The 26,700-nt window shown below is 49.2% G+C and overlaps 1 protein-coding gene across 6 annotated transcripts in view; it reads right to left on the bottom strand.

Moving 5' to 3' along the window:
* The window catches only part of ZSWIM8 (zinc finger SWIM-type containing 8), a 391,013-nt gene that overhangs the window by 329,115 nt on the left and 35,198 nt on the right, over positions 1–26,700 (bottom strand). Inside the window, exons 1-2 of one of the 6 annotated variants that reach the window (XM_078776667.1) lie at positions 8,036–8,275; positions 6,355–6,407 (exon numbers count right to left, since the gene is read on the bottom strand). The exons of 2 other annotated variants lie outside the window; for them this stretch is intronic. The gene's annotated coding sequence lies outside the window, so the exon portion shown is untranslated. Of the gene's footprint in view, positions 1–6,354; positions 6,408–8,035; positions 8,277–26,700 lie in introns of those variants that run through there. 3 more of the 6 variants (XM_078776668.1, XM_068113900.2, XM_078776671.1) reach the window with 3 other exon arrangements.

The raw sequence follows: 26,700 nt of genomic DNA, 5'->3' as shown, positions 1-26,700 counted from the left end.
TTGGTCTGGAATATGATAGAATCCATCAAAAACATGGAAAGTGACACTTAAGAAATAACCGATGTAATCAAAATATCATTTTTAAAAATGAAAATGTGTTGTAAGAGACAACGTGTGTGTGTGTGTCGTACAGGACAACTTGAATGTAAGTGCACATGTACATACATACATAACGTTTTTCATAATAATGAAATGGAAGTTAAATCTAGGCAGTCAACCTTATACTACCAAGACTAATGTGGGCAATAGGCTACATGTACTTGCCCCCAGTTTTGTCATAATAACCCAAATCACTGAAAAGATCAAGATGGAATTTTAGAAGAAGAAAAAATAAACATCATTCCCGTATATGCATCACCAACCTGAGGTTGATGGAAACATGATAGATGATGATCTGATCTGGCTGGATTATTGAAGCAAATCACATGCTCTTTGACCCAAAGAAATTTTCCATTGGAATTTTCCAATGAATTCAGAAGCTAGTCTTCAGCTGCAGACTAGTTTCAACATTCTTGAATAAAGTGTGACTTGTTGAGAAAAGGAATAAAGACTGGTATATGTTTTACCAAATCATTATATTATTTGCTGCATCCGTGTACAAAGATACTTGAACAGATGATTGATCTCTATAAAGTTTAAAACGTTCAAATTTCCTGAAGTAACAAATGAAGGTCTGCACCAGCAAATACCCCTAATATTCAGGGTGATTGATACAGCTTAACAATCTCACTTGTAATCAAACATTTTTGGGGGTATACAGTAAATAAATCCGGTAATAATATAAAAGCACGAGCTGAATGCACCCGGCGTTGCCCGGGTTCTTTTTGAATGAATTTAATCTTCTGTACATAGATCTGATGCGAGCCCAGTATCAGTTAGTGCTCAACGATTCCTTGTTCTTTCTTCTGTCGGGCCACACGAGAGAGAATTTTGAAAGCATGTGTTGCAATCAGTCAGATATTCCTATTAAGTGCATAAGTTGTACTTCAAGAGAATTTTGAAAGAAGATGATTTATTGGAAATGGGCCCAGCCCGGCCAAGGTGGCCTCGACCGGCCTAGCCACCTAGCATATATATATATATATATATATATATATATATATATATATATATATACAGATAGATAGATTACGGCGTGCCATACGGGACAAAATTTTAGAGCTTATTACTTATTGACAAATTCCCCCCCCCCTTCCCATGCCTCCGCCCCCCCCCCCCAAGCCCTCTCCCTCCCACGGATCTTCCATTGTCCCTGTTCTCAGCTGTTGTACTTGTGTGCTTTCCTCTCTCTCCCCATCTAGTCTCCCGCTCCCTTTATTGTATGTTTTGTGTGTCCGTTTGTCTTTTTTGTGATTGATGTTAGCTCACCTTCACGTGACTCGATCTTGTATACAAAAAAAACAAGCGTTACGCCTAGGTCCCCCGTCGGTGAAGTGATGTGAGTTGACAAAGTGGAAGACGCAAGGCGGCCATCTTGGATTTTGACGTGGCGACCCAATTTTCAATAGCGTTCTCCCTTATGTGTAGATACACCCACACACCAGATTAGAAGTTAGTAGTTCGTTTATTTTTCAAGATATTTCGCTCACAAGGTTCAGACATATATATGGTGGTGGCCATCTTGTATTTTGACGTGGCGACCCAATTTTCAATAGCGTTCTCCCTTATGCGTAGATACATCCACACACCAGATTATAAGTTAGTAGTTCGTTTATTTTTCAAGATATTTCGCTCACAAGGTTCAGACATATATATGGTGGCGGCCATCTTGTATTTTGACGTGGCGACCCAATTTTCAATAGCGTTCTTCCTTATGCCTAGATACACCCACACACCAGATTAGAAGTTGGTACTTCGCTTATTTTTCAGGATATTCCGGTCATAAGGTTCAGACATACATGGCGTCAGACATACATGGCGGTGGCCATCTTGGATTTTGACGTGGGTTTCACCCACACATCAAATTAGAATTCGGTCCTTCGCTTACGCACGCACACATACACGCCCACACACACACACGCGCGCACATACACACACACGCGCGCACACACACACACACACACACACACACACACACACACACACACACACACACACACACACACACGCGCGCGCGCGCGCACACACACACACACACACACACACACACACACACACACACACACACACACACACACACACACACACACACACACACACACACACACACACACACACACACACGGAGGGGCAAACCATAGTCCCCCTTTCGCTCCGCGGTGTGACGGGGACAAAAAAAAAATTAATGGAATCATTTCTGGTTGGCGTTTTTTTTTTTTTTTGTTACTCGGATCTAAGTTAGAAATTTTTTAATTGCAAGATTGTAGCTTGAACAATTATAACATGGTAAAAACTTTTGGACCTCCGTGTGTCATACAGGACCAAATATCAAGATCTTGCCAAATATCAAACTCACAACCACATATGCGATGATAATTTTTATAAATTTTGTAGGGACATAAATAGTTTAGTGGGAAGAAAGGGGTATCGTGCACCCCCCGGAAATCAACTTCTAATCGACGTCTAGATCAGAAAAAATGCGTAGAAAACGATGAGCTACGTTAACAAATTGTAAAAATGTCCCGTATCATTTTTATGCAAATTAGGCCACCATTACCCATATCTCAGCCATTACTGCAGATAACTGAACAATTAAGGTGTCTAGACCCATGTTTTGAGGGTCAAAGATTATAATAAAACTATTCTTGAAGTGACCACATGTGTCCGTGGCATACTAGTATGCAAATTAGTGCCGCCATTACCGAAAAATCAATTTTTTGGCATATATCGGCTAATATTGCACATAACTGCACAAGTAAGGTGTCTAGACCCATGTTTTGAGGGTCAAGGATCATTAAAAGACCATTCCTGAAGTAACAATGCATGTCCTTGGCGTGTAAATATGTAAATTCTAAAGTGTCGACATTACCGAAAATTGGATTTTTCGCTGTATCTCAGCCAATATTGCAGATAAGTTGAGAGGGTTTTTTCAGTGTGTTTTTAGGGCAATACTTTCACCAATGTAACTTCTCTTTCCCATTCCAGATAAGCAGTGGTGATAGAAGTGGACATTAAGCCATCATGCCCAAAAGAAAACGTAACCAGAGCGCAGATCCTGCAGCCCCCAAACACTCCCCGCCTACATGCATCCTTCATGTGCTATCCACGTCTGATCATGATAGTTTTACACCCCTCAGGAAAATCAAAGGAACTGCAAGTGAAAAACCACAGCAACTTCATAAGATCCGGGACCAACGTCTCCATCAATCACATGAGTCCCCATATCGTATGCAATCAGTGTGCGACCAGATTCCTACAACTCTCCCCGATGATCTGGAAAGTGTTGGGTATCACCGTCAGTGTTATCAGCACTTTACTGGCAACCTCAATCGTCTGGGAGGTGATACAGAACCAGAAGCATCAACCTCGCAATGGCATCACTCCCCTCGTAAATCGTCTTCAGCGGGTTCCGCTGGACCCATCTTCCCACCAGAGTGCATTTTCTGTGACAAAGTAGAGATCAACGATGGTGATCGCAAAACTGAGTGAGTGGAAGTCTTCTCATCTTGGAAGAACAAAGAAAATGCATGGGAGCAAATCGAATCATGGGCCGAGAAAATGGGTCTAGTTCGATGTAATGTATGACCCAATCAAGAGTATGACCCAATCAAGAACTATGTCTCATTCACGAAGGTCGATCACAAAGTTGATGCAATTTCATTCTGGCTTGTGTACAGCTTTCTACCTCAATTTTCAAAGTCCAATGCCTCTTTGTGTTTCAGGTCGAGGTGCGTGAGCTCCCCACAATCTACAGCAACCAGGAAGAGACTGATACTAGGGTGGTACTGTACCTCCATCACGCCGCCGCCCTCGGATACAAGAACGCTGTGTTCAGAACCCCTGACACAGATATCTTTGTGATTCTTCTCCACCACGCTCACGCCATCAAGCTGACTGTATACCTGGATACGGGGTCAGGGAAACATCGACAACTACTCAACCTAGACTCTGAGCTCGCAGAATCCCTGGGAGAAGACTACTGCGGCACTCTTCTTGGGTTCTATGTATTCAGTGGAGAGGACTGCACCAGTTCCTTCAAAGGCAAGGGGAAGGTGGGGCCCCTGAAAAAGCTGGAGAAGAACTCCAGGTTTCACAAGACCTTCAGGCAACTCGGTGATGACTGGAACATCAAGCCACACGTGCTGAAGCAGTTGGAACAGTTCACCTGCCTGATGTACGGACAGAGTCGAGAGTTTTCGGTGGACATCATCCGTACCAAGCTGCTGCGCAAAATGGTGGGGGAGGACAAGAAACTCACTTCCAAGTCTAAAGTCGACCTGGCTCGCCTTCCTCCCTGCCAGTCTGCTCTGAAGCCGCACATCCAGCATGTGAACCACCGCGTTGCCTTGTACAAGCGAGCTGACGAACCCATTGTAGAAAAGCCAAAACCCTACGATGAGGGGCAGGGATGGATGAGGACTGACGAAGGCGTGTTAGAACCGGTGTGGTCCTGCGGTCCTGTCCTACCAACCTCGCTGGTTGATCTTCTGGACACTGAAGATCGTGAAGAAGAGGAGGAGGAGGAGGAAGAAGAGGACGAGTTTGACTTTGATGATTTCATTGAAAGCGACGATGATTGATTGATCTGATAGTGGACCTGTGATCGCAAAAATAACACCATTTGTGAAATCATTAGCCTGAAAAACCCCTCTTAACTTGTCTACAATATTGGCAAAGATACAGCGAAAAATCAAATTTTTGGTAATGCCGGCACTTTAGAATTTACATGTTTACATGCCAAGGACACACATAGTTACTTCAGGAATGGTCCTATAATGATCCTTGACCCTTAAAAACATGGGTCTAGACACCTTACTTGTGCAGTTATGTGCAATATTGGCCGAGATATGGCAAAAAAAGTTTTTTGGTAATGGCGGCCCTAATTTGCATACTAGTATGTCACGGACACGTGGTCACTTCAAGAATAGTTTTATTATAATCTTTGACCCTCAGAACATGGGTCTAGACACCTTATTTGTTCAGTTATCTGCAGTAATAGCTGAGATATAGGTAATGGCGGCCTAATTTGCATTAAAATGATACGTGGGACGTTTTCTACGCATTTTTTCTGATCTAGAGACGTCGATTAGAAGTTGATTTCCGGGGGGTGCACGATACCACTTTCTTCCCACTAAACTAGAAGTCATTGTTTAGTACTGTATTTTCCAGTGTATTAACCACACTTTTTTATTGGAAAAATCAGGTTAAAGTTGGGGGTGTGGTTAATACACAAATATAGAAGAAAAAAAAGTTTTGTATGCCAAGTCGAGGCTTGTGTGAGAGCTAACACATATAACATATAATAAAGGGAGCGGGAGACAAGAGGGGTGGAGAGAAGGAGCACAACAACAGTAGGGAACAGGGACATCGGGAGATCTGTGGAAGGAGAGGGTTGGGGCAGGGTACACGGGATAAACAAGATGGACACTACGAGGACTTGCAGGAAAGAAAACGGAATTTAAAAAGGTGGATTTGGGGTGTATTAATGAGGGTAGAAAAGATCAAGGTTTTTGAAGGGGGAAGATAAGAGGTGGTGGTAAACAGCTGTTTTAAAGACCCGGAGGGAGAAGTGGGATTGAAGAGAGGGAGGGAGTTTGTTCCAGAGGTGGGAAAAAGAGGAATTAAGGAGTGAAGGTCTTAAAAACAATCAATGCTGAATTTCAATTATATTCCAATTACCAGTAGATCTATATTATACATATCATAACATGTTTAGAGTAGGCTAACCCCCGCTCTAGCGGGGAAAAATGGCCTTAAAACGATCATTCATTCATTCATTCATGACATATTTAGAGCTTTCAAAATTATGTAAAACTATGTAAGTACTCGGTTGCACGTTTTTACCCGTTGAGTCATGCACGATAACCCCGACATGTCATCGCGTTCCTGTCAATTCTGATCGATTGACAAACAGGAGTGAGGAATGCTTGACGGGAATACACACCTGGTCGCCAGAGCCAGGTGTACAATGGCTCCGCTCCAATGGCGCCTCATCAAAATCAAAATGTAACCATTTTGGCCTTGCCAGACATCCAACCTGTCCACCAGATTTCGTCTGAATCCTTCCACAACTTTGAGATATCGTGATACATATATATATATATTTATATATATATATATATATATATATATATATATATATACAGTATATCGTTTTTGGCCCTATCTCTCAATAGTGAAGAATCAATTTATAAAATTATAATATGCGGATCTGGATCTTCACCAAAATCGAATCATTTCGTTATGATCACATACCCGACGTCTCCACCAAATTTTGTCTGAATCCGTCGACAGCCTTTAGAGATATTCTGTTCACAGACAGACAAGCAGACAGGGGTAAACACATAACCTCTATCCAGCTTCGGTGTCGGAGGTAAAAATCCGCAGTGCATGGGATTTAAATAATCAACTCTATGTTCAGATTATAACATTAGCATGCACAGAGTCATTATTTTGGGGTTGTGTCCAAGTAAGGCCCCACTGTCAGTACGTTAGGCCAGAAGCTCAGTGTGTGATTGATAGGCCCAGTATTTCAAGAAACGGCTGGCCGGTCCAAACCTTGAAAGTGAACCAATTTAGGCAGGTGAAAAACGTGCCCGTGCACGCATGCGTGGATGTGGATGCACACACACACACACACACACACACACACACACACACACACACACACACACACACACACACACACACACACACACACACACACACACACACACACACACACACACACACACACACACACACACACACACACACACACACACACACACACACACACACACACATCATGCAACACTCACAAACACACACACACACATCATGCAACTCACAAACACACACACACATCATGCAACACTGCCAAACACACACACACATCATGCAACACTCTCACAAACACACACACACATCATGCAACACTCTCACAAACACACACACAAATCATGCAACACTCTCACAAACACACACACATCATGCAACACTCTCACAAACACACACACACATCGTGCAACACTCACAAACACACACACATCATGCAACACTCACACACACACACACACACACACACACACACACACACACACACACACACACACACGCTCACAAACACATGCTCACACACACACACGCACTCACAAACACACACATCATGCAACACTCTCACAAACACACACACACCCACACACACACACCATGCAACAAACACACGCACACACGCTCACAAACACACACATGCACTCACAAACACACACACATCATGCAACACTCTCACAAACACACGCTCAAACACACACACACACACACACACACACACACACACACACACACACTCTCGCTCACAAACACACACGCGCGCTCACAAACACACACATGCACTCACAAACACACACACATCAAGCAACAAACACGCTCACAAACAAACACACACACACACACACACACACACACACACACACACACACACACACACACACACACACACCATGCAACACACACACACACACACACCATGCAACACACACGCACACAAACACACCATGCAACAAACACACCACGCAACAAACACGCACACAAACACACACACCATGCAACAAACACACGCGCGCACACACACGCGCAAACACACACGCAACATGCACACGCAACATGCACACGCAAACACACATGCGCAAACACGCACAATCACACGCGTAAAGGTTCCCCCATCATCAACACTCCCAGTGACCGATTCACCACAGACTCACCACATCTACGTCGGCAAGTCAAGCCTCTAATAACGTCCAATAAGATTCGAATCTGGAACCCTGGATCCGAAGCCAGAACACCCGGAACTGGACCGGGAACTCGGAACTTCGATCGTCAAGCAACACGAAGGCGAAGAAAAATGGAATAAAAATAAATAAATAAAAACACAGTTGGTCAGACAAAACCGACTCACCCAGGCGTCGCGCTCCAGGCGGCCGGTCACGGATTCGGGACTCGAAGGGGTCTACAGGACGACGACGTGGGAAGGACCACGGTTCCACAGGTCGAACCCTCTCCCGCAACGCGTGCAAACAAAGGCGCTTCGGAGCCGCTCCATGAAACCAGCACAGATCGCCTCCTCAGAACATGGCTGGCTCTATTTAGCTCCCCGACCGTCAGCTGTTCGCAGCTTCCGCTCGCCCCCCTTTATTTCTTTATTTTATATATTTGTACTTCCCTGTTGGTCTGTTCCGCTCGCTCTTCGCTCCTCAGGATTCCACCAGAGCCGACGACCCCGCGTTATAATGCGCGCGAACGGCCTCGCGCTAACCGAGGCCTTAACCCTGAGGCCCCCCCTCCTGGGATTTCACTTGTCGCGGATTTTTTACTATTACTATTAGGATTTTTCTTTTCCTTCTTTTCCGTATTGTCATTCATTCCTTCATTTATTTATATCTTTCCAACGCTTCACGCATCAACACCACCCAGTGGCGGCAGCCTCTCAGTGCACCCAATCGCGGGCTTTTGACTGCGGACCTCCGGGTGTCGAGGATACTTCACAGCACACACGATATCGAAGAATGACCTCGTGACCAAATTCACAATCCACGTGATCACTTCGATGAAATCTCTCACACGACCCTACAATATAACCGCTGAGACGTACCTTACGTCATGAGGCTTCGTGTGACTCTCAGGTGAATTTCCCAATGGTCGATCAGATTATTTCATTTTTCAACATGAACTGCACACATATCGACACAAGCACTGTCGGGGTGTTTTTGAGTGACGTCATGTTTCTCCGTGGTGAATTGGATCCAGGTCGAACCAAGCTTGATACGTGGGGCGAACGTTGCCCCAAATGCAGTTTTCTCATTTTATTATAATGCAACCTGTTAATTATCCACCCGGTGGGTATGCAATGTGAATTTGAAGAGGAGCTCAACTATGAAGGTGACCATTTTAAGAAACTACGTTATGCTACGTACTTAATAGATGATGTACTCACGTTGTACTACGTACTTAATAGATGATGTAATCACGTCGTACTACTACGTACTTAATAGATGATGTAATCATGTTGTACTACTACGTACTTAATAGATGATGTACTCACGTTGTACTACTACGTACTTAATAGATGATGTAATCACGTTGTACTACTACGTACTTAATAGATGATGTACTCACGTTGTACTACTACGTACTTAATAGATGATGTAATCACGTCGTACTACTACGTACTTAATAGATGATGTAATCACGTTGTACGACTATGTAGCGGTTACCGCTGGGTGTACACAATCGCCTTGCACCTACCAAGGACGTGGCCAGGGAGCAATCACCATGCCGGGCTCGTCCAGGCCGCCCGGACAGGCCCAGACGCGCCTCTCCCGGGCATGCCCGGACTCGCTGTTCCCGGGCTCGCCCGAGCCTCCCGGGCACGCCCGGTCTCGTCTTTCCCGGGCATGCCCAGACTCGTCTTTCCAGGGCTCGCCCAGGACACCCGGGCATGCCCGCTCTCGCCTTTCCAGGGCTCGCCCAGGACGCCCGGGCATGCCCGCTCTCGCCTTTCCAGGGCTCGCCCAGGACGCCCGGGCATGACCGCTCTCGCCTTTCCAGGGCTCGCCCAGGATGCCCGGGCAGGTCCAGACTCGCCTTTCCAGGACTCGCCCTTGACGCCCGGGCATGCCCAGCCTCGCCTTTCCAGGGCTCGCCCAGGACGCCCGGGCACGCCCAGCCTTGCCTTTCCAGGGCTCGCCCAGGACGCCCGGGCACGCCCAGCCTCGCCTTTCCAGGGCTCGCCCAGGATGCCCGGGCAGGTCCAGACTCGCCTTTCCAGGACTCGCCCTTGACGCCCGGGCATGCCCGGTCTCGCTTTTCCCGGGCAAACGCTCCGGCATAATGTGTTTATATATTGCTGCCCGATAAACGGGCTTTTCAGAGTACCCGAGTTTGATACGTGCAATAAAGCAACTCGGACGAATTTCCGTCTTTGGTCGCGTCAATCCTTCCGACTCGCATTGGAGCATAGCTCCTTCAACTACGTACTTAATAGATGATGTACTCACGTTGTACTACTACGTACTTAATAGATGATGTAATCACGTCGTACTACTACGTACTTAATAGATGATGTACTCACGTTGTACTACTACGTACTTAATAGATGATGTAATCACGTCGTACTACGACGTACTTAATAGATGATGTACTCACGTTGTACTACTACGTACTTAATAGATGATGTAATCACGTTGTACTACTACGTACTTAATAGATGATGTAATCACGTCGTACTACTACGTACTTAATAGATGATGTACTCACGTTGTACTACTACGTACTTAATAGATGATGTAATCACGTCGTACAACTACATACTTAATAGATGTAATCATATCACGTCGTACTAATACGGACTTAATAGATGATGTAATCACGTCATACTACTACGTACTTAATAGATGATGTAATCACGTCGTACTACTACGTACTTAATCGATGATGTACTCACGTTGTACTACTACGTACTTAATAGATGATGTACTCACGTTGTACTACTACGTACTTAATAGATGATGTAATCACGTCGTACTACGACGTACTTAATAGATGATGTACTCACGTTGTACTACTACGTACTTAATAGATGATGTAATCACGTCGTACTACTATGTACTTAATAGATGATGTACTCACGTTGTACTACTACGTACTTAATAGATGATGTAATCACGTCGTACTACGACGTACTTAATAGATGATGTACTCATGTTGTACTACTACGTACTTAATAGATGATGTAATCACGTCGTACTACTACGTACTTAATAGATGATGTACTCACGTTGTACTACTACTTACTTAATAGATGATGTAATCACGTCGTACTATGACGTACTTAATAGATGATGTACTCACGTTGTACTACTACGTACTTAATAGATGATGTAATCACGTTGTACTACTACATACTTAATAGATGATGTAATCACGTCGTACGACTACGTACTTAATAGATGATGTACTCACGTCGTACGACTACGTACTTAATAGATGATGTACTCACGTCGTACTACTACGTACTTAATAGATGATGTAATCACGTCGTACTACTACGTACTTAATAGATGATGTAATCACGTCGTACTACTACGTACTTAATAGATGATGTACTCACGTCGTACTACTACGTACTTAATAGATGATGTAATCACGTCATACTACTACGTACTTAATAGATGATGTAATCACGTCATACCACTACGTACTTAATAGATGTAATATCACGTCGTACTAATACGGACTTAATAGATGATGTAATCACGTCATACTACTACGTACTTAATAGATGATGTAATCACGTCATACTACTACGTACTTAATAGATGATGTAATCACGTCGTACTACTACGTATTTAATAGCTGTAATCATATCACGTCGGCCTACTACGTACTTAATAGATGATGATGATGATGATGATGATGATGATGATGATGATGATGATGCAAAGTATCAAGCTGGGAAGACAGTTTGAGTGCACCATCGGTCGTTTATTGCACAGCCTGGAAAACAAAACCATAAGCACCCAGCGAAGGCCCAGCTTCCTCTGCCCAGCCGTATGCCCCGCCTCTTTTATATCCACCTTCCGGTTTAATCCCATGCAATACATAACATCTCCCCCCCTTCCCATTAACAGTGAAAATACCAATGTGAAAATAACAGTGAAAAGCATACCAATGCATACAAAAATACAGACATACAAAATTGCGAAATTGCAAATACAAAATTGATTGCGAAAATTGAATTGAAATTGAAAGTCGAATGCAAAATGCATACAAGAATATTAGCTACAAGTCAAGGCGAGTAGGCGCCTTTCGAACTCTGGATGATCGTCGGGGTGCAAAGCCGCCACACGGCTCCACTGGTGGTGCTGCAACAGCGTTATGGGGTTCAGCCTCAGGGAGTGGTGCAAAGCCGCCACACGGCTCCACTGGTGGTGCTGCAACAGCGTTATGGGGTTCAGCCTCAGGGAGTTGTGCAGTACTATCTGCGGCAACAATGTCGCTGTTCACAGGTTCAGGAAGTGGCGAGATATCATTTGTGAAAATGACAGGATCACAGGACCGATACCGGACATGATCAAGGTGCCTCCGGACGACTCGATTGTCCTCTGGTTTGATAACGTAGGACAACGGTCCCTCATTTTTGTGAACCCGCCCTGGTAACCAAACCATTCCGCGACCAAGGTTTCTCACAAACACCGGGTCCCCGACCTTGAAAGAGCGCTGAACAGCATGTTTGTCATGCTGAAGTCTTAGACAATCTTAGACAAAATCAAGACAATCTTAGGTCTTAGACAATCCAGTCGTGTACGCAAACGTCGTTTCATCAGCAGCTCAGCCAGTGTCACCCCTGTCGTTGTGTGGGGAGTGATGTGGTGAGCGAAAAGCACACGTGATAGTCTGGTCTGAAGGCCTCCACCGGGTATCTTACTTAGACCAGACTTGACAAAACTCACAGAGCTTTCAGATAGTCCATTTGAAGCTTGATGGTGTGGGCTCACAAACCTGTGAATTAAACCATTCAGGCGGATGGATTCAGTGAATTCAGAACTTGAGAAACAGGTTCCATTGTCCGTGACTATCAAGCATGGCAAACCATGAGTGGCAAAGCACTGGCGCAGCCTCTCTATGGTAGCGTGTGAGGTTGCTGTATGTGTTACTGTTACGTGCTCCTCCCCAAACCCCGGTCACGGTGTACCTCCGAGCCCCGAGAGGAGTCACGGCAGAAAGATGTGTTATTCTGTATGTCAAAGATCAATGGTGAAACCACACCAATTGTTACCAACAAACAAGTATTGTATTAAGGTCACACAAGAATAACAGTACAATAACAATATTAATCAATTGTACAACCAATATATCATTCCTATGATGGTACCATCAGTTTCATACAATATAACTCACTGTGCTCCAAGTGAGCGAAAATAACATTCCCAATGTCTCTGTCCCAGCTTCAAACCAAAGTCGATCCACGCTCTAGTGATCGTCAGAACGATGTTGTACCGAGACCAGAATCCCGCTCGGTTGACAGTCACACTGCCAAAGATCGGCAAAAGTGTCCTCAAGAGGCGGCTGGGAAATCACACCTTCGGGTATGGACGTTCAACGGCTCCCAATCGGCGAACCACAAATTCACACTCAAAATCCACGTTATACACACACACCTGGTTAACGTCTGGATGCGGTGAAATGGTTGAAGCGAGGTGAAAAACCTGGAGCGATGCAAAACTCCAGCGCGAGGCAAAATGGCCAACGGTCCGTTCTCGAGACGTAACGGCACTCCAATGATTCTCTTCGGAATCAACCGCAAAACCTGTCATGCAGGTTTATCTGTCACAGCGATAACAACTCTGTCGCAGGAATCCCTTTCCCAGGAAACCCCAAAGTTCGCTAGTGACCCTCGTTTGCCAGCGTTTGCTCAAAACCTCAACGCAGCTCGGCTCCTTCTCCGACCTCACTCGCTCCGCCTCCTTTTCCTCTTCTCTTCTTCTTCTTCGTCCGGTTCCCGATCCGGTTTCCGGTTTCTTTTTAAAATACTAGCTTTTTTTACCTTTTGAAAACAGTTATCTCCAATTCACTTAAACGATAACAATAATAGTACATGCAACCAAAAATGTTTACAGTGGATGAGAACCACAACAACGGAAGTGACGAATCCGTAACAGTTACATAGACGTCGATCCATTTAGTGTGAGTGTCTGTAACAACAAGGATCATACGGCCTTCGATGGGTCCAGCATAGTCAAGCTGAATCCTCTGCCATGGTTCAGTGGGCCATTCCCAGGGGTGTAATGGTGCCTTAGCAGGGGCGTTTCGACTGCTTTGGCATGGATAACAATGTTTCACACACTGTTCGATGTCAGAGTCGAGGTGAGGCCACCAGACATAGTTCCGTGCCAGCGATTTCAATCTTACAATGCCTGGATGACAATCGTGAAGCTGGTCCAAAATCTTTGTGCGCAAGTTTGGGGGAATGACCACTCGGCATCCCCACAGCAAACAGCCATTCTCGACACTTAGTTCATTTTGCCTGACCTTGTAAGAATTCAATTCAGGGTCAGCATCGCGTAGAAGGCCCCACCCATGCCCAGTAGCACGAATGACCTTGGAAAGAAGTGGGTCACGCCTGGTATAGGTCCGTATCTGGTTGGCATCAATTGGGTTGTCATTCAAAAAGTCCATCAGAGATATCACGCTGCCAGGTACAGTGGGGTCAAACACTGTGTCCGGAAGTGGTAGGCGACCCATGGCGTCTGCATTTGAAATTGTGGAGCCAGATCTGTATGTAATATCGTAATCATAAGCCGAGAGTGAAAGTGACCAGCGTATGATCCGAGGCGGTAAGACCTCTGAGGTAGCCTTTGATGGACCAAACAAACTAATCAGTGGCTTGTGGTCCATGTAAATCGTGAAATGCCGACCGAAAACGTACTGGTGAAACTTCTTAACTCCAAATACAATGCCGACACACAATACAATGCAATACAATACAATGCTTCACAACAGGAACAACTGGAGCAGCCCAATTTGAGTACTGAACTGACTCAATGATACCTAACTTTTCCAGTCTGGCTAATTCTGCGCTAACTTTTTCTTGCAATGCGAGAGGGACTGGGCGTGCTTTGCAGAAAATTGGCTTCACATCTTTCTCAACATTGACCTTGGCAGTGAAGCCCTTCAAAGTCCCGAGTTCATCCTTGAAGATGTCTGGGTATCTCCTGAGGAGGTGCTGCAGTATAGTTGGTGGCTTGGAAGCCTGTAGTTGGTGGATGTGTTCCCAATTGAGTTTGACAACATCGAGCCAGTTTCGCCCGAGAAGTGTGGGTCCATCCCCAGGGACGACCAAGAGTTGTAATTTGTGAGTGTTGTTTCCGTAGGTTACTGTGACATCACACGACCCGCGGGCTTGTATTGACTCACCAGTATATGTGATGAGTTGGATCGGGGACCAATGGAGGCTGGGTTGTTCACAATTCCCCCACAAGTTACGGAAAGCTGCTTCGCTCATGAGTGAGACAGCAGCACCCGTGTCTATCTCCATTTCCACATTCCGTCCATCTATATCTACTATAACCAGTATTGGAGTAGACTGTCTGCCAGACTTTGTGTGGAAAAGGTCATATGACTGAACTTTGTGGCTAGGGCTGTCTCCATCAGTCACATCTTCTTGGTTAGGCTCTAAGTCAAGGAGGTGGGTTTTGCATTCCTCTCTCATTGCCCTCCGTTTTCGAGACAAGCACGCAGAGGCGATATGACCCACCTTGTGGCAGTAGTTGCAAGCAGCATTCTTGAAACGGCACGTAGTGGGAGAATGCTCCCCATTGCAGCGGAAACATTTTCCAGCACCAGCTGCCAAGCAGTTTCCAGGTGTTTTGGCGTCGGATTTTCGGGTCGGATGTTGTCCCACCCGGTTGACAGATGACAGGTCAGCACTAGGCTGGTAAGTGATGGAGCGTGCAATATCTGCAGCATTTTTGTCTGCACACTCCATTGCGATAGCAATGTCCTTTGCACTGGAAAATGTCAGAGTCCGTTCAGCAAGTAGGCGCCGGCGAATCCGATCTTGCTCCACTCCCACTACGAGCAAGTCCCTTAGCATGTCATCGAATGTAGCACCAAACTGGCAATGCTGGGCAAGGTGTTTCAGGTGAGCTATGAATGCCGAAATGGACTGCGTTGAGGTTTGGCGACACATGTAAAAATTGAATCGACTCACAATGACTGAGGGTGTAGGTTCGCAGTGCTCCTTCATTGCTGCCACAAGCTCGGCGTGTGTTAAATCCATCGTGGTCCTGGGCATGGCGAGATTCTTCAGAATAGTAAACGTCTCGCTGCCGCATACCTACATCAGGATTGCTTTCTTCCTGGCATCATCCTCGATGCCGTTAGCTTGGTAGTAATACTGTAGACGCTCAATGTACGCCTCCCAGCTTCCTTCGCGCGGGTTGAACTCGTCAATCCGGCCGTAGGACATGGTGCTCAAGTAGCGTATGCCGTGAAATAACGAGTTGGTAGGCCAACAGCTAACTGCAATAGCTCAGCTTGCTTTGCACGCGCTCACCAGAATCCCACCTTCGTCGCCATGCAAAGTATCAGGCTGGGAAGACAGTTTGAGTGCACCATCGGTCGTTTACTGCGCAGCCGGGAAAACCATAAGCGCCCAGCGTAGGCCCAGCTTCCTCTGCCCAGCCGTATGCCCCGCCTCTTTTATATCCGCCTTCCGGTTTAATCCCATGCAATACATAACAACTACGTACTTAATAGATGATGTACTCACGTTGTACTACTACGTACTTAATAGATGATGTAATCACGTCGTACTACTAATCACTATTAAGTGCGTACTACTACATAATCACTAGACATTCCATATTCTGCTACATACTCAATACACGTACTCTCGTCATACTACTATGTACACCAGACATACAATGTTGTGCTACGTACTTAATAGACGTACTCACGTCATACTACTACGTACTTAACAGATGATGTACTCATGTCGTACTACCACGTACTTAATGGACATACCATGTTCTGCTTTGTTCCTGGCTAGACGTATTCACGTCTATGTACTTAACATACAATGTTCTGCTACGTACTTAATAGACCTATAGACGTACTCACGTCGTACTACTATGTAATCACTATCGACATACCATGATCTGATACGTACTTGATAGAGGTACTCATAACATACTACTACGTACTTGATAGACATACAATGTTCTGCTACATACTTAATGTGCATGGCTACAACACTGGGTACACTTTTACACAGATGAAATAAAATGCCCTCAATTAAAAACAAGACCAAAAGTCTAACAGCGGAGCAGCCGGGCTTGTAAAATATTATAAACCACAAACACATATTATTAGCTTTTCAAACAGTCGTTAATGCTGCTTATAACATTAAACAAAGAAATTTGGAGGAATCTCAACATCCATGAGGTAAGTTTTACTTACAGAACTAAGCGAAGATCTACTGTAATCTAAATTATACCTCACAAGGGTTGGAGGTGTGCTCCTTTACCAAGCTGCTAGCTCGCGCTTGCCAAGCCAGCCATTCCTTAACGGTTTTGAATGGCGTGCTTGCTCGAATGCTTAAACCAAATGGCGATCTCTGCACAAGAAACTTGGGAAATGAACACACACCCAATGTTCTTGAGACCCGACCATAGATCGACTGTAATCTATATACGTATCCCAAAGAGGAATGACCCTTCCTGCAGCTCCCCTAGTGAGCTGGTAGAGGCCTACTTGGAAATTAAAATGTCGGTCAGTGGATCAGCCGTCGTAATGACATCATAGACGTAATGACGTAACGGACACAAAACTGCCGCTTCTTTAATATGTAGAACATGATATATTTTAACTTCCAGTACGTTTGCAGTCACGACGAAGGGATTAGTGTTATGATTAGATTTACTATGATATTAACGTTACGTTGTAGCGGTTACCGCTGGATGCACACAATCGCCTTGCACCGGCCAGAACACGGCCAGACGCGCCTCTCCCGGGCATGCCCGGACTCACTGTTCCCAGGCACGCCCGAACCTCCCGGGCACGCCCGGTCTCGTCTTTCCCGGGCATGCCCGCTCTCGCCTTTCCAGGGCTCGCCCAGAGCGTCCGGGCATGCCCGCTATCGCCTTTTCAGGGCTCGCCCAGAGCGTCCGGGCATGCCCGCTATCGCCTTTCCAGGGCTCGCCCAGAGCGTCCGGGCATGCCCGCTATCGCCTTTCCAGGGCTCGCCCAGAGCGTCCGGGCATGCCCGCTCTCGCTTTTCCAGTGCTCGTCCAGAGCGCCCGGGCACGCCCAGCCTCGACTTGCCAGGCCGCAGCCAAACACGCCCGGGCAGGTCCAGACTCGCCTTTCCAAGGCTCGCCCTTGACACCCGGGCATGCCCGGTATAGCTTTTGCCGGGCAAACTTCCCGACATAAATGTGTATATATATTGCTGCCCGATAAATGGGCTTGGGAGAATACCTGAGCTGTTTTGTTTCAATAAAGCAACTCGGACGAATTCCGTCTTTGGTCGCGTCAATTATTTCGACTTGCGTTGGAGCGCAGTTCCTTCATTGGTGACCTACCGACATGGATACGGCAGTGACGCTTAAACTGCCTACCTTCTGGGAGGCTCACGCGGCTGTTTGGTTCGCTCAGGCGGACTCTCAGTTCGCCCTGCGAGGCATCACCGCGGACGACACCCGCTTCCACCATGTTGTGGCGGCGCTCGGTTCCGCCACCGCGGCCCGCGCCTTGAGCCTCCTCGAGCACCCGCCGGCTGCTGACAAATACGACGCGCTGAAGACACTCCTCCTCGACGCTTTCGCCCTCTCACCGGCAGCACGCGCACGGCGCCTGCTCGCTCTGCCCGAGCTCGGCGACACGCGCCCGTCCGAGCGCATGGACAATATGCTCTCGTTGCTCGGTGAGCACTCTCCGGATTTTCTGTTCCGCGAGCTGTTCCTTCGCCAGCTGCCTCACCCGGTACGCCTCGCCCTGGCTGGCACGTTGATCACGGATTCCCGCGCCCTCGCCAGGGAAGCCGATAAGATCTCCTCGGCGGGCCAGCACATCGGCGCGGTTACCTGGAGCCCGCCGCCGTCCGAGGCGACGCCCACGACACCCGAGCGCCCTGCGCGGGTGGAGGCCGAACTGCCGGTGCAACTGGCGGCCGCCACGCCGCACTGCCCGCTTCCGACACGACGGCCGGGGCCTCCACCTGACCGGGCGTGGTGTTATTACCACGCCAGGTTCGGACACAAGGCTCGGACGTGCCGGCCCCCGTGCACTTTCGGCAGGTCGGGAAACGGCCGGGCCGGCGTTCATTCCAGCCATGAGCGCCGGCCACTCGGGCAACTTGCTGTTTATTCGGGACAAAGCGTCTGGGCGGCATTTCCTGTGTGACACCGGCGCCCAACTGAGCGTCATACCCGCCTCCGAGCAGGACAGGCGGGACGCCATTTGCGGCCCCTCTTTGGTCGCTGCTAATGGCTCGGCCATACGCACTTTCGGCCCACGCGTCGTCACCCTCTGCTTCGGCAGCCAGCGTTTTCAATGGACTTTTGTGACCGCCTGCGTCCCCATGGCTTTGCTGGGCGCCGACTTCCTCTGCGCGCACGGGCTGCTGGTCGACGTCAAACGTCGTCGCCTTGTCAACGCCGAGACCTTCAGCTCCCTGGCGTGCACGATGAGCAGCTCCGCGCCGACCGAACTGGCGTGCGCCCTCCCGGCAGCGAACGAGTTCGCTCGCCTGCTCGCAGAATTCCCGGCCCTCACGCGGCCGACGTTTTCGGCCGTCGCGGTGCGGCACGGGATCGAGCACCACATACCCACTACGGCCCCCCGGTCTACACCAGGGCCCGCCGCCTCGACCCGGCCAAGCTCGCCGTGGCGAAGGCCGAGTTCAACGCGTTGGAGCACCTCGGCATCGTGCGGCGCTCCGATAGCGCGTGGGCCTCGCCACTGCACATCGTGCCAAAGCCGGGGGGTGGATGGCGCCCGTGTGGCGACTACCGCCATCTCAACGACACTACCACCCCCGACAGGTACCCGATCCTGCATATTCAGGACTTTTCCGCCCGTTTGGCGGGACGGGTCATCTTTTCGAAAATTGACCTGATACGGGGCTACCACCACGTACCTGTCCGGGCGGCCGACGTCCCGAAGACGGCCGTCATCACGCCGTTCGGCCTGTTCGAATTTTTGCGGATGCCGTTTGGCCTCAAGAACGCGGCCCAGGCGTTCCAGCGCTTGATGGACGGCGTGCTGCGCGACCTGCCGTTTCTTTTCCTCTATCTGGACGATATCCTCGTCGCCAGCACGTCCCGTGCCGAGCACCTCCTCCACCTCCGAACACTGTTCGGTCGCCTCAGCGAGCACGGCTTAATTGTCAACCCGGTCAAATGCCACTTCGGCGCGATGACCGTTGACTTTTTGGGCCACCGCATCACCAAGACCGGGGCCGTGCCGCTGCCGACCAAGGTCGAGGCCATCACCACGTTCCCGCGTCCCCGTTCCATCAAGGCCCTCCAAGAGTTCCTCGGCATGGTGAATTTTTATCACCGATTCGTGCCCCGCGCTGCTCAGCTCATGCGGCCCCTTTACGAGGCCCTCCGGGGCAAGCCGGCCAAGCATGACATTGTTTGGTCCGCGGCCATGGACGCGGCCTTCGCCAGCGCCAAACGGGCCCTCGCCGACGCAACGCTGCTGGCTCACCCGGTGCTCAATGCGCCCATCGCCCTCACTACGGACGCCTCCAACTACGCGGTGGGCGCCGTCCATGAGCAATGGGTGGACGGGGTTTGGCAGCCACTCGCTTTTTTCAGCCGGAAACTCCGGCCGAACGAGTTAAACTACAGCACGTTCGACCGCGAGCTGCTCGGGCTATTCCTGGCCGTTCGCCATTTCCGACACCTCCTGGAGGGCCGCCCGTTCACGGCTTTCGTCGACCACAAGCCGTTGGTCTACGCAATGGCTAAGGTCACGGAGCCGTGGTCGGCCCGCCAGCAGCGCCACCTCTCCGCCGTGTCGGAGTTTACCACGGACATCCGGCATGTCGCCGGCAAAGACAACGCCGTGGCCGACTGTCTTTCTCGGGCCAGCGCGAACGCTGTCCACCTCGGCGTGGACTTCGCGCTCATGGCGGCCGACCAGACCACCGACGCCTCGGTGCAGGCACTCCGTGCGGCGGACACGGGCCTCCGCCTGGCCGACATTCCCTTCGCGGGCACCGTCCTGCTCTGCGACGTCTCCCAGGGCCAGCCTCGCCCCATCGTGCCCGTTTCCTGGCAGCGCCGCATCTTCGCTTCCATCCACGGCCTTTCTCACCCGGGCCGGAAAGCTTCTCAGAAGCTGGTGTCGGCGCGTTTCGTCTGGCATGGCCTTCGACGAAACATCCGCGACTGGGCCAACGCCTGCACGGCCTGCCAGCGGGTCAAGGTCCACCGCCACACCCAGGCCCCGCTGGCACCTTTCGCCGTGCCTGAACGGCGTTTCGACCACGTCCACGTGGACCTGGTGGGTCCCCTGCCCCCCTCGCGGGGGTTCACCCACCTGCTCACCATGGTGGACAGGACCACCAGGTGGCCGGAGGCCGTGCCCCTTGCCTCCACCACCACCGCCGACGTGGCGCAGGCGTTCATCGCCACCTGGGTCGCGCGTTTCGGCGCACCAGCGGACATCTCGTCCGACCGCGGCCCACAGTTCACGTCTGAGCTTTGGGGCACGGTCGCCCGTTCGTTGGGGGTCACGCTGCACCGCACCATGGCCTACCACCCCCAAGCCAACGGGTTGTGCGAGCGGTTTCACCGCTCCATGAAGGCCGCACTCATGGCCGGCCTTCAGGACGACGGTTGGGCCGACCGGCTGCCGTGGGTCCTTTTGGGCCTTCGCACGGCCCTCAAGGAAGACCTCCAGGCGTCCGCCGCCGAGCTCGTCTACGGCCAGCCGCTCCGCGTCCCGGGCGAATTCGTGCCTGACGCTACCAGTCCCTGGTCCGCCGCTCGCCAGCGCTCGGACCTCCAGGAGGCCGCCCGACGATTTGCCCCCGTGCCGACGTCCCGCCACGGTGGCCCCCAGTCCTACGTCCCCTCGGCGCTTTGCACAGCGGAGTACGTCTTTGTGCGTCATGACGCGCACCGGGGGCCACTCCGGCCGCCGTACGACGGGCCCTTCCGGGTCCTGTGACGGGGCGACAAGTCTTTCATCGTCGACTTCGGCGGCCGGCGGGACCGGATTTCTGTGGACCGCCTCAAACCGGCGCACATGGACGTCGACCGACCACCACGGTTGGCCCTTCCTCCGCGGCGAGGCCGCCCCCCGTCCACAGTTCCCCCCGCTCGACCACCCACCACCACGTCGGACCCCTCCCCACGACCCTCCAGGGGTCGCTTCGGCCGGGTCATCCGGACCCCCCTTAAATTGACCCTGCCGGTGCAGGTCGATTCTGGAGGGGCGTGTGTAGCGGTTACCGCTGGATGCACACAATCGCCTTGCACCGGCCAGAACACGGCCAGACGCGCCTCTCCCGGGCATGCCCGGACTCACTGTTCCCGGGCACGCCCGAACCTCCCGGGCACGCCCGGTCTCGTCTTTCCCGGGCATGCCCGCTCTCGCCTTTCCAGGGCTCGCCCAGAGCATCCGGGCATGCCCGCTATCGCCTTTTCAGGGCTCGCCCAGAGCGTCCGGGCATGCCCGCTATTGCCTTTCCATGGCTCGCCCAGAGCGTCCGGGCATGCCCGCTATCGCCTTTCCAGGGCTCGCCCAGAGCATCCGGGCATGCCCGCTCTCGCTTTTCCAGTGCTCGTCCAGAGCGCCCGGGCACGCCCAGCCTCGACTTGCCAGGCCGCAGCCAAACACGCCCGGGCAGGTCCAAACTCGCCTTTCCAAGGCTCGCCCTTGACACCCGGGCATGCCCGGTATAGCTTTTGCCGGGCAAACTTCCCGACATAAATGTGTATATATATTGCTGCCCGATAAACGGGCTTGGGAGAATACCTGAGCTGTTTTGTTTCAATAAAGCAACTCGGACGAATTCCGTCTTTGGTCGCGTCAATTCTTTCGACTCGCGTTGGAGCGCAGTTCCTTCAACGTTATCATTATTTCGAAAATTATATTACTATCCAAAAACCGAGGCGAATTCCTAACTTCCTCGGTTATTAATATTCGTGCCAAACACCGCTCATCACTGATCATGAACCATACACCTCTTCAATCCATTAACCTTACATTTACAACATTGGGATTAAAGTATTACGGTATGGTTATGTTTACTATATTATTATTGTTATCACGAAAACGATACTACTGAAACGATACACTACTGTATTAAGAAACCTGGGCTTAATTTGTACGAAGCGGTCCGAAAATGAGTCATAACGCCCAAGGCCTATACGTGTACCGTATTGTTGGAAGAGCCGTAACGTCTATGCTTTCGATATTTGATGATCATTTTAACAATCGGTTTGTTTGTGCTTCACATTGAATGAAAAATGTAGAGGTAGAGCATGGCAATTGTGATGTATGACAGTTTCGATGATATTGTTGCGGTTCTGAGAATGTACATATACCATTGAAGGAGCAGCGCTCCTGCTTGAGACGCACGAAGTGACGGACAAGACACAAACTCGTCCGAGAAGATGTTTATTGTATAATCAACTCGGGAACTCTCCAAGCCCGTTTATCGGGTTCGCATACATATAATCCAAGCCAAAAAGCATACGTCAGAACCAAAGCCACGCCTCTCAGGCGAGGCACGCTTTGGTGGTCATGTGACCGACAGGTGCAAGCAATTATAACCTCGGCGCCGCGGTTTGTCCGCCGGTTACGTCACCGGCTTGGGCAAGGAGATTATGTTGCTGGTCTCGAGCTTTGGGGGACCCATGGGTCGCTACACCATCATTAAAGGTTAAAGGTTTGCCCCCATAGTTAGTCCACAAGCAACACGTAGGCCACCTTAGAACATTAGTTATGTCATAGTATGTGTCAGGATTAGGCCATTTCCATTAGTGATACCTGCATTGTGTAAAATAAATAAGCTTAGGTCCCGTTCATTTTGCGGCCCACCCTCCAAATCGACCTCATTGAGCAGCATCCATCCCGCGCCCCGATTCGGCTAATGCACCTTGCTTGCCAGCAGCGTTCGCTGCTCTTGGGTTTTCGCTCAAACTAGTCGGGTGGCCACAAGGTAGGCCTGGAAAAGGGGAGGAGCGCGAGGAAGAGGTGTGGCCGCATCAAGAAGCACGTCAGAAGGTGGTGACGGTGAGAGCCAACAACCAACCAGGGCTCGGGTGACAGGGCGTGAGGGGCGTGGTAAAGGCGCGGCTGGCAAGTTCCAGAGGGTTCGCTGGGCGGCGCTATAAAAGTGCGCGCACAAAGCCCTCGAAAGGACTGCCCTTATGAGAGAACTATATAACAGGACTGGCCAGGACTGATGCAACTGCACTCATTGTAACGGACTGATGTGCGAGGGGCTTTGTATGAGGACTGACCTGGAGGACTGAAGCCAAGCATTGGTCTTGAGGACTCGTGAGGAAAGGGCGTGTATAAATAACTGCAAGGGATTGCGCTCTGCGTAAAGGACCCGTTGGGAGAGGTGCTTTGCAGTGAACTATATTAGGAGCGAATATAAAGCCCGGTTCATTTATTACGTACGCGGCTGAGCCGCAAAGTAACCGCCAGCCAGCCTACCCTTCGCCCCGCAGTTAACCTCGTAATTGTCCACTCTGCGTCGACGACCCGCGGGGAGCTTCCGCCGCCCTGACCATCTGCTTCGCGGTACGAGTCGGGGACCGGAGTGGACTGCCTGGACGCCATCATCCCTGGACCATCGCCCTGACCATCTACATCCCTGTGTGAGTATGTCTGAGAGTGAAACGGGCCTGTGTCCAGGGGATAAGTATAAGACTGTATAAGCTGCACTGTGTGTTCTTCTTCTCCTTTCTGTACAAATTGTAAATAAACCAATCTGTTCTTCCTGTCTTTCCTGATTCAACCGTATCAGTCCTTTCCTCCATTGGGTAAGCGTGGCACAATTCGGAACCGCTCAGATCAGGTTTAGTTCTTGTTAACGGCTCGGATCACGGCTCGCTGTCGCTCGGCGTTTCCACTACAACCGTGATTCGGGCGGGGTTATTTCCTTGCTTCCTGGGAGGCATTGGTAATTAGGTAATAGGAATTCGGCCTACGACCCTTCTCAACGCTGACCGGAAGGAACGTCATAGCCCCGGATCACGTCGGCTAGTAAAAGACAAGGGGACTAATCCCTCCTTGGTAAGGGAAAAGGCCGACGTTGAGATCCGCAACAATATGTTCGGCATAAACGGCATATAAATCAAAATGGCGGAATGTGGAGAGTCAGCCGCCGTACGCCGTAATGACATCAGACGTAATCACATCACCCTGTCATGTGACCAGATCCTCAGCTCTGATTGGTATACATTTGAGGGAACATAAATACATGCATACAGACGGACAAACACTGTTCAAGCCGGCTCTGCCCGATGGGCTACGCCGTAAAAATGAACTGAATGAAAAGACACCTATGGTTTTATGTTGTAGCAAATAGAGTTGAGGACCTGCAAAAACCTGATTTTCACATTATTTCATGCACTTACATTTACCATGGTTGAGTAAACAAAACAAAAATTGCATATTTTCAAAATAAAATGTTACATTCTCACTATGTCAATTTTTATTTCATTGTCTTCAAATTAAAAATATGCATTGATGATTAAAATTGTAATTCAATGGAATGTTTGACGTCCAGTGTGTCTCCTGGTGTTGTTTTTTATATTTTCTAAAATTCCTTGAAATGTGCAATGCGTGGCAAAATAAAATAACGCTTGGTGTCCACCAAATTCACAATAATTGTGGTGTCAGTTTCATTTTCAAATCACGAAGGACTCGTGAAATGAACTAGGTGTGTAGGTTAAGAAATACCTCAAGAAGAATGCCCTTGATTCTTATTCCATCGATCAATCAGAAAGTTTATTTTTTTCGCGATAATCTTGTCGTATTTTTTTCCGTGTCCGTCCCGTTATGCACGAATAACATCCCAGCAAAAGTGAAAAGAAACCCGCATCGCTCGAAACTTGATTATGTGTAACGCGGGTCCCGTTTGTTGCGATACCAAAGCAGTCAATCACTGGCAGACGACCACCCGTTTACGGATGACGTCAGAACTTGTTTTCGTGTCCGTGTCCTCCGGTGCTGCGTTATGCACAAATCCAGCGTGCGAAGTACACTCTCATTTTCATTTTGGTGAAAACGAAGCATGTAGCAGGTCTGATGCTTCAAACTCAGATACTCCAATATACACAGAACAACATAATACAGCATACTTACTGTTTCCTGAAACTTTATTTTTCCACTCAAATGTAACACTTAGTGTACCCAGTATTGTAGCCATGCACTAATCAATAGACGTACTCATGTCATACTACTACGTAACCACTAGACATACCATATTCTGTTTCATAATACATGTACTCGTACTACTATAGCATATAATTATAAGGAAAGGACATCCGCGACCTTCGGAATCCATTTCTATCATTCATTTACCATACCGTGAACTCCCGTTCTCCCTCCACATCACTTCTGATAGCAACCGGTCCTGGAAAACCGAGATCCAACATACTTGCACATTACCACAAGAAAGGCTAAATTATGCCGCTGAAGTACTCCCCCTCCTAATGCATTAATCAACTAAAGGAACAAACAAAATAATAGATGTTGTTTGTCCATGTAAAATGCACAATAAAAGTCACAGCCAAGTTAATAAATGGTCGACATCATATATTCTCGTGAATATTGTGCCAGGATGTTGACATTGCGCCCAAGGCGACTTGTATATGACATTAAGGGGACTGTTGTCGGAGGTGTTGCACCACCGGTCAGGGGGAGAGGGTCGGCTCTGGTGCTGCATCATGAAAAGCTGGCTTCAAGCGATCTCTGGAGATTGTCTCCCAACCACCGTTAATATTGAGGGTGAAGGTCTTCTCGGACCATTGTAGAACCTTGTAAGACCAATCATATGGTTGCTGCAAGGGTCTCCGGAAAGCG

This window comes from Myxine glutinosa, chromosome 4 (genome assembly GCF_964187855.1).
Source record: "Myxine glutinosa chromosome 4, kmMyxGlut1.1, whole genome shotgun sequence".
Classification (NCBI taxonomy): domain Eukaryota; kingdom Metazoa; phylum Chordata; class Myxini; order Myxiniformes; family Myxinidae; genus Myxine; species Myxine glutinosa.
This window is presented reverse-complemented; position numbering and strand designations above follow the sequence as displayed.